The 10,000-nt window shown below is 50.4% G+C and overlaps 1 non-coding gene across 1 annotated transcript; it reads right to left on the reverse strand.

The window, feature by feature from the left end:
* Window positions 1-532: 532 nt before the first annotated feature.
* Window positions 533-687, reverse strand: LOC143175334 (5.8S ribosomal RNA). The gene has a single exon (XR_013000149.1). It is a non-coding gene; the product is annotated as a 5.8S ribosomal RNA (ribosomal RNA).
* Window positions 688-10,000: the final 9,313 nt, after the last annotated feature.

Here is a 10,000-nt window from a genome sequence, read left to right on the forward strand (position 1 = left end):
TACCGACATACGACGTGTCGTGCACATCCGTCTCACGCACGGTATACAAAATATGAATAAAACGTGTGTAGTCTCTCTCTCTCGACTTCTTAATATTTTCTTTCACCTCTGACGCATCATTTCAGGTGACGTCGGGAGCGCGGGAAAAAAAATTTTTCTAAACACACGAAACCGTTCATCTCACGAACAGCCGAAAAAGTTGTCGCTCAGATCCATATCGCAGTGGAGCGGTATCCGCGGGCGGTCGTAATTGAACGACGCACGACGCCGCGAACACTCACGCGAGTCCATACAAACGATTCCGATCGTTTTGCAACAACTAGAACGTACACTGTCCGTGAAATTCACAGAATTTTCGCGTGTCCGCGACAAACGCCGACGAGACACCCATCGTTCGCTCGTACGTAGCATCCTTCTCTTAACCCGACTCAGAGACGTTCTTTGCGCCCTTCGGTAAAAAAACGTTCGATCCGAAGAGGTGAACGACGGCGGGGATTTGACAGAGCTACGCAAGCAGTGTATGGTACGTAAACGACCCTCAGCCAGGCGTGGTCCAGGAATTGTATCCGTGGACCGCAATGTGCGTTCGAAATGTCGATGTTCATGTGTCCTGCAGTTCACACGTTGACGCGCAATTAGCTGCGTTCTTCATCGACCCACGAGCCAAGTGATCCACCGTTCAGGGTAATCGTATAAATTTTATATTTCACATATATAATTTTATTCTCATTTGTTCGACCTAATATCTCTCTTCTTTCAAAGAGAAGATAAAAGTTGATACCTGAATCTCCGACCAGCGCGCGAAGGAGATTCAGGCGTCGCCTTGGAGACGACACCGAAGCCTTTCGAGACGAAAAACGTTCAAGTAATATGTATATATTTCTCGACGTTCCGGGCGTATAGTGCATTCAAAAACCCGCGAAAGACGCAGAAGACTCGCACGCGTGGAAACGACGGGGATATATTTTGTATCCTACCCGATACTGAATCCATCGCGTGCAGTCGACCCTCGCGTTCTTCCGATCAGACGCATCTATTGTTGCGCGCATGTTTTCGCGTCGCATCGCGCGAAACGTTGCACGAATCGTACCGATCGATCGATTGAAAGCAAATAATGAAAAAAGACTTCACAGCTGGCTCTTTGCCGGTCATTCGTCCCATGTTATCTCTTGCCGCGAAATTGGCGCGCAAGAGTTGGGTGTCAGACGCGCGGCTTTAAAACGAGCTTCACGGCCGGTCCCTTCGTTACCGCTTTCGTTCTTTCTCTCGGAACGACCATGAACGAACACGACGAGCGACGCTACGGCATACACACGTCCACGGATTCGATTAAAAAAACAGACTTCACAGCTGGCTCTTTGCCGGTCATTCGTCCCATATTATCTCTTGCCGCGAAATTGGCGCGCAAGAGTTGGGTGTCAGACGCACGGCTTTAAAACGAGCTTCACGGCCGGTCCTCTCAATTCCGTGTACGGTACACGCAAGATGCGGGTTCCACTTCCAGACTACCCGGTCCCTTCTCTCTACGAGAATCGATAGTAGAAGAACGGCTCGAAAACGCGTCTCAGAGACTAGGGGAAAAGAAGCGGTATGCGAGCGAAACGAAAACGCATTATGGAAACGTCGCGAAACAATGTTCGACGGTTGCTCGGTTCCAATCGTGCGGCCGTTTCAATTTCTCGTGCGCTTCACCGTCCCTCCGTAACTCTGGCCGATCGCGTATACCGAAGAGCCGACACGCGCAAAAACCACAGGCATTGTATACTGTGTATATATATATATATGTTACAGTCACAGCCTTCGCGCGTTTTACTCTCCGACGCGGGGTTTCCACGACGAAAGAGAGACAGTTTCGTGGCGGGTGACTCGGCCGAATCGCTACGACGGGTATTTCTATTATAGAACGAATCATCGCCACCCTTTACCAGTGCCCGACGAAGGAATCACAAGGTCATCTGGAGTTTACAATGCCAGCGACGGTAATTCCAACGAAGACCCGATAAGTCAACTCATCGTTCTATTTCTCCCCGTACAGAAAAGCGAATCGACGCTAACGCACCTCGCGCAAGCACGAACGTTCTCTTCGCGTGGATCATCCCATCGTCGAAAGATGTAAAGACGCATTGGAGATCGTGGTCTCTGGCGGGCTCATTGCACGCCCCACTGCATATCTTTCCTCGAATCGAGAATGATTCGTCCACTAAGGCTGCGAAACTACGCGTCGAGGAAACTAGGGGAAAGAAGCGGGATGCGAGCGAAACGACAATACATTATGGAAACGTCGCGAAACAATGTTCGGCGGTTGCTCGTTTCCTCCTGCGGACGTTTCATTGCTCGGGCGCTTCACGTCCCTCCGTAACCTTCGCGCGATCGCGTGCCCCGGAGAGCCGGCAACCGGTGAACCACAGGCGTATAAACTATAGTCTTCTATAGCAAGCCTTCGGCGGTTACTCTCCGACGCGGGGATTCCACGACGAGAGAGAATTTCGTGGCGGGTGACATCGGTCGAAACGCTACGACGGGTATTTCTATTATAGAACGAATCATCGCCACCCTTTACCAGTGCCCGACGAAGGAATCACAAGGTCATCTGGAGTTTACAATGCCAGCGACGGTAATTCCAACGAAGACCCGATAAGTCAACTCATCGTTCTATTTCTCCCCGTACAGACAAGCGAATCAACGCTATCGCACCTCACGCATGCACGAACGTTCTCTTCGCGTGAATCGTCCCATCGTCGAAAGATATAGCCGCTTGGAGATCGTGGCCCATCAAGTTCTTCCGTAACTCCTGCGCGATCGCGTACCCCGGAGAGCAGGCAACCGGTGAACCACAGGCGTATAAACTATAGTCTTCTATAGCAAGCCTTCGCGTTTACTCTACGACGCGGGGATTCCACGACGAGAGAGATTTTCGTGGCGGGTGACACGGCCGAATCGCTACGACGGGTATTTCTATTATAGAACGAATCATCGCCACCCTTTACCAGTGCCCGACGAAGGAATCACAAGGTCATCTGGAGTTTACAATGCCAGCGACGGTAATTCCAACGAAGACCCGATAAGTCAACTCATCGTTCTATTTCTCCCCGTACAGAAAAGCGAATCGGCGCTATCGCACCTCACGCAAGCAGGAATGATCTCTTCGCGTGGATCGTCCCATCGTCGAAAGATGTAAGACGTACAGAAATCGTGGTCCATCACGATTATTCGTAACTCTCCGAGTCGCGTATCTGAGAGTAGGACAAACGGAGAACCACAGGCATAAATAATACTATATGTTTCTTATATAGTTAGCCTTCGCGTTTTACTCTCCGACATGGGGATTCCACGACGAGAGAGAGTTTCGTGGCGGGTGTCTCGGCCGAATCGCTACGACGGGTATTTCTATTATAGAACGAATCATCGCCACCCTTTACCAGTGCCCGACGAAGGAATCACAAGGTCATCTGGAGTTTACAATGCCAGCGACGGTAATTCCAACGAAGACCCGATAAGTCAACTCATCGTTCTATTTCTCCCCGTACAGAAAAGCGAATCGACGCTATCGCACCTCGCGCGAGCACGTAACTACTCTTCGCGTGGATCGTCCCATCGTCGAAAGATGTAAGACGCACGGAAATCGTGGCCCATCAACGTTTTTTTGTAACTCTGCCGATCGCGTATCACAGAGCCGAGACGCACATACCACAGGCGTATAATACCGTTTTCTTTCGTATGGTAAGCCTTCGCGTTTACTCTTCGGCGCGGGGTTTCCACGTCGAGAGAGACATTCGTGGCGGGTGACATCGGTCGAAACGCTACGACGGGTATTACTATTATAGAACGAATCATCGCCACCCTTTACCAGTGCCCGACGAAGGAATCACAAGGTCATCTGGAGTTTACAATGCCAGCGACGGTAATTCCAACGAAGACCCGATAAGTCAACTCAACGTTCTATTTCTCCCCGTACAGAAAAGCGAATCGACGCTGTTGCACCTCACGCAAGCACGAACGTTCTCTTCGCGTGGATCGTCCCATCGTCGAAAGATGTAAGACGCACGGAAATCGTGGCACATCACGTGTTTTCGGAACTCTGTCGACCGCGTATCTCAGAGACGACGCGCGCGAACCACTGGCATATACTATTATATATCGCGTTTTACCCTCCGACGCGGGGATTCCACGACGAGAGAGAGAGTTTCGTGAGCGGGTTGACTCGGAAGAAACGCTACGACGGGTATTTCTATTATAGAACGCATCATCGCCACCCTTTACCAGTGCCCGACGAAGGAATCACAAGGTCATCTGGAGTTTACAATGCCAGCGACGGTAATTCCAACGAAGACCCGATAAGTCAACTCAACGTTCTATTTCTCCCCGTACAGAAAAGCGAATCGACGCAATCGCACCATACGCGTGCACGTAAACAACTCTTCGCGTGGATCGTCCCATCGTCGAGAGACGTAAGTTTTCATAGTATGAATTCGCGTTTTACTCTCCGACGCGGGGATTCCACGACGAGAGAGAGTTTCGTGAGCGGGTTGACTCGGAAGAAACGCTACGACGGGTATTTCTATTATAGAACGCATCATCGCCACCCTTTACCAGTGCCCGACGAAGGAATCACAAGGTCATCTGGAGTTTACAATGCCAGCGACGGTAATTCCAACGAAGACCCGATAAGTCAACTCAACGTTCTATTGCTCCCCGTACAGAAAAGCGAATCGACGCAATCGCACCATACGCGTGCACGTAACAACTCTTCGCGTGGATCGTCCCATCGTCGAGAGACGTAAGTTTCCATACTATGAATTCGCGTTTTACTCTCCGACGCGGGGATTCCACGACGAGAGAGAGTTTCGTGAGCGGGTTGACTCGGAAGAAACGCTACGACGGGTATTTCTATTATAGAACGCATCATCGCCACCCTTTACCAGTGCCCGACGAAGGAATCACAAGGTCATCTGGAGTTTACAATGCCAGCGACGGTAATTCCAACGAAGACCCGATAAGTCAACTCAACGTTCTATTACTCCCCGTACAGAAAAGCGAATCGACGCAATCGCACCATACGCGTGCACGTAACAACTCTTCGCGTGGATCGTCCCATCGTCGAGAGACGTAAGTTTCATAGTAAGCCTTCGGCGTTTTACTCTCCGACGCGGGGATTCCACGACGAGAGAGAGAGTTTCGTGAGCGGGTTGACTCGGAAGAAACGCTACGACGGGTATTTCTATTATAGAACGCATCATCGCCACCCTTTACCAGTGCCCGACGAAGGAATCACAAGGTCATCTGGAGTTTACAATGCCAGCGACGGTAATTCCAACGAAGACCCGATAAGTCAACTCAACGTTCTATTTCTCCCCGTACAGAAAAGCGAATCGACGCAATCGCACCATACGCGTGCACGTAAACAACTCTTCGCGTGGATCGTCCCATCGTCGAGAGACGTAAGTTTTCATAGTATGAATTCGCGTTTTACTCTCCGACGCGGGGATTCCACGACGAGAGAGAGTTTCGTGAGCGGGTTGACTCGGAAGAAACGCTACGACGGGTATTTCTATTATAGAACGCATCATCGCCACCCTTTACCAGTGCCCGACGAAGGAATCACAAGGTCATCTGGAGTTTACAATGCCAGCGACGGTAATTCCAACGAAGACCCGATAAGTCAACTCAACGTTCTATTTCTCCCCGTACAGAAAAGCGAATCGACGCAATCGCACCATACGCGTGCACGTAAACAACTCTTCGCGTGGATCGTCCCATCGTCGAGAGACGTAAGTTTTCATAGTATGAATTCGCGTTTTACTCTCCGACGCGGGGATTCCACGACGAGAGAGAGTTTCGTGGGCGGGTTGACTCGGAAGAAACGCTACGACGGGTATTTCTATTATAGAACGCATCATCGCCACCCTTTACCAGTGCCCGACGAAGGAATCACAAGGTCATCTGGAGTTTACAATGCCAGCGACGGTAATTCCAACGAAGACCCGATAAGTCAACTCAACGTTCTATTACTCCCCGTACAGAAAAGCGAATCGACGCAATCGCACCATACGCGTGCACGTAACAACTCTTCGCGTGGATCGTCCCATCGTCGAGAGACGTAAGTTTCCATACTATGAATTCGCGTTTTACTCTCCGACGCGGGGATTCCACGACGAGAGAGTGTTTCGTGAGCGGGTTGACTCGGAAGAAACGCTACGACGGGTATTTCTATTATAGAACGCATCATCGCCACCCTTTACCAGTGCCCGACGAAGGAATCACAAGGTCATCTGGAGTTTACAATGCCAGCGACGGTAATTCCAACGAAGACCCGATAAGTCAACTCAACGTTCTATTGCTCCCCGTACAGAAAAGCGAATCGACGCAATCGCACCATACGCGTGCACGTAACAACTCTTCGCGTGGATCGTCCCATCGTCGAGAGACGTAAGTTTCATAAGTAAGCCTTCGGCGTTTTACTCTCCGACGCGGGGATTCCACGACGAGAGAGTGTTTCGTGGCGGGTGACTAGGCCGAAACGCTACGACGGGTATTTCTATTATAGAACGAATCATCGCCACCCTTTACCAGTGCCCGACGAAGGAATCACAAGGTCATCTGGAGTTTACAATGCCAGCGACGGTAATTCCAACGAAGACCCGATAAGTCAGCTCATCGTTCTATTTCTCCCCGTACAGAAAAGCGAATCGACGCTATCGCACCTCGCGCGAGCACGTAACAACTCTTCGCGTGGATCGTCCCATCGTCGAGAGACGTAAGACGCACGGAAATCGTGGTTCATCGCGTCTTTTCCTACTCTCTTGAATCGCAATTTCGTATAGAGCCTACACACGCGAACCACCGGCATATACTATTTCTTCTCTCATAGTAAGCCTTCGCGCGTTTTACTCTCCGACGCGGGGATTCCACGACGAGAGAGTGTTTCGTGGCGGGTGTCTCGGCCGAATCGCTACGACGGGTATTTCTATTATAGAACGAATCATCGCCACCCTTTACCAGTGCCCGACGAAGGAATCACAAGGTCATCTGGAGTTTACAATGCCAGCGACGGTAATTCCAACGAAGACCCGATAAGTCAACTCATCGTTCTATTTCTCCCCGTACAGAAAAGCGAATCGGCGCTATCGCACCTCACGCAAGCAGGAATGATCTCTTCGCGTGGATCGTCCCATCGTCGAAAGATGTAAGACGTACAGAAATCGTGGTCCATCACGATTATTCGTAACTCTCCGAGTCGCGTATCTGAGAGTAGGGCAAACGGAGAACCACAGGCATAAATAATACTATATATTTCTTATATATAGTTAGCCTTCGCGTTTTACTCTCCGACATGGGGATTCCACGACGAGAGAGAGTTTCGTGGCGGGTGACTCGGCCGAATCGCTACGACGGGTATTTCTATTATAGAACGAATCATCGCCACCCTTTACCAGTGCCCGACGAAGGAATCACAAGGTCATCTGGAGTTCACAATGCCAGCGACGGTAATTCCAACGAAGACCCGATAAGTCAACTCATCGTTCTATTTCTCCCCGTACAGAAAAGCGAATCGACGCTATCGCACCTCGCGCGAGCACGTAACTACTCTTCGCGTGGATCGTCCCATCGTCGAAAGATGTAAGACGCACGGAAATCGTGGCCCATCAACGTTTTTTTGTAACTCTGCCGATCGCGTATCACAGAGCCGAGACGCACATACCACAGGCGTATAATACCGTTTTCTTTCGTATGGTAAGCCTTCGCGTTTACTCTTCGGCGCGGGGTTTCCACGTCGAGAGAGACTTTCGTGGCGGGTGACATCGGTCGAAACGCTACGACGGGTATTACTATTATAGAACGAATCATCGCCACCCTTTACCAGTGCCCGACGAAGGAATCACAAGGTCATCTGGAGTTTACAATGCCAGCGACGGTAATTCCAACGAAGACCCGATAAGTCAACTCAACGTTCTATTTCTCCCCGTACAGAAAAGCGAATCGACGCTGTTGCACCTCACGCAAGCACGAACGTTCTCTTCGCGTGGATCGTCCCATCGTCGAAAGATGTAAGACGCACGGAAATCGTGGCACATCACGTGTTTTCGGAACTCTGTCGACCGCGTATCTCAGAGACGACGCGCGCGAACCACTGGCATATACTATTATATATCGCGTTTTACCCTCCGACGCGGGGATTCCACGACGAGAGAGAGTTTCGTGAGCGGGTTGACTCGGAAGAAACGCTACGACGGGTATTTCTATTATAGAACGCATCATCGCCACCCTTTACCAGTGCCCGACGAAGGAATCACAAGGTCATCTGGAGTTTACAATGCCAGCGACGGTAATTCCAACGAAGACCCGATAAGTCAACTCAACGTTCTATTGCTCCCCGTACAGAAAAGCGAATCGACGCAATCGCACCATACGCGTGCACGTAACAACTCTTCGCGTGGATCGTCCCATCGTCGAGAGACGTGAGTTTCCATACTATGAATTCGCGTTTTACTCTCCGACGCGGGGATTCCACGACGAGAGAGAGTTTCGTGAGCGGGTTGACTCGGAAGAAACGCTACGACGGGTATTTCTATTATAGAACGCATCATCGCCACCCTTTACCAGTGCCCGACGAAGGAATCACAAGGTCATCTGGAGTTTACAATGCCAGCGACGGTAATTCCAACGAAGACCCGATAAGTCAACTCAACGTTCTATTGCTCCCCGTACAGAAAAGCGAATCGACGCAATCGCACCATACGCGTGCACGTAAACAACTCTTCGCGTGGATCGTCCCATCGTCGAGAGACGTAAGTTTTCATAGTATTAATTCGCGTTTTACTCTCCGACGCGGGGATTCCACGACGAGAGAGAGTTTCGTGAGCGGGTTGACTCGGAAGAAACGCTACGACGGGTATTTCTATTATAGAACGCATCATCGCCACCCTTTACCAGTGCCCGACGAAGGAATCACAAGGTCATCTGGAGTTTACAATGCCAGCGACGGTAATTCCAACGAAGACCCGATAAGTCAACTCAACGTTCTATTTCTCCCCGTACAGAAAAGCGAATCGACGCAATCGCACCATACGCGTGCACGTAAACAACTCTTCGCGTGGATCGTCCCATCGTCGAGAGACGTAAGTTTTCATAGTATTAATTCGCGTTTTACTCTCCGACGCGGGGATTCCACGACGAGAGAGAGTTTCGTGAGCGGGTTGACTCGGAAGAAACGCTACGACGGGTATTTCTATTATAGAACGCATCATCGCCACCCTTTACCAGTGCCCGACGAAGGAATCACAAGGTCATCTGGAGTTTACAATGCCAGCGACGGTAATTCCAACGAAGACCCGATAAGTCAACTCAACGTTCTATTTCTCCCCGTACAGAAAAGCGAATCGACGCAATCGCACCATACGCGTGCACGTAAACAACTCTTCGCGTGGATCGTCCCATCGTCGAGAGACGTAAGTTTTCATAGTATGAATTCGCGTTTTACTCTCCGACGCGGGGATTCCACGACGAGAGAGAGTTTCGTGAGCGGGTTGACTCGGAAGAAACGCTACGACGGGTATTTCTATTATAGAACGCATCATCGCCACCCTTTACCAGTGCCCGACGAAGGAATCACAAGGTCATCTGGAGTTTACAATGCCAGCGACGGTAATTCCAACGAAGACCCGATAAGTCAACTCAACGTTCTATTACTCCCCGTACAGAAAAGCGAATCGACGCAATCGCACCATACGCGTGCACGTAACAACTCTTCGCGTGGATCGTCCCATCGTCGAGAGACGTAAGTTTCCATACTATGAATTCGCGTTTTACTCTCCGACGCGGGGATTCCACGACGAGAGAGTGTTTCGTGAGCGGGTTGACTCGGAAGAAACGCTACGACGGGTATTTCTATTATAGAACGCATCATCGCCACCCTTTACCAGTGCCCGACGAAGGAATCACAAGGTCATCTGGAGTTTACAATGCCAGCGACGGTAATTCCAACGAAGACCCGATAAGTCAA

Source organism: Nomia melanderi, unplaced genomic scaffold (genome assembly GCF_051020985.1).
Source record: "Nomia melanderi isolate GNS246 unplaced genomic scaffold, iyNomMela1 scaffold0064, whole genome shotgun sequence".
NCBI lineage: Eukaryota > Metazoa > Arthropoda > Insecta > Hymenoptera > Halictidae > Nomia > Nomia melanderi.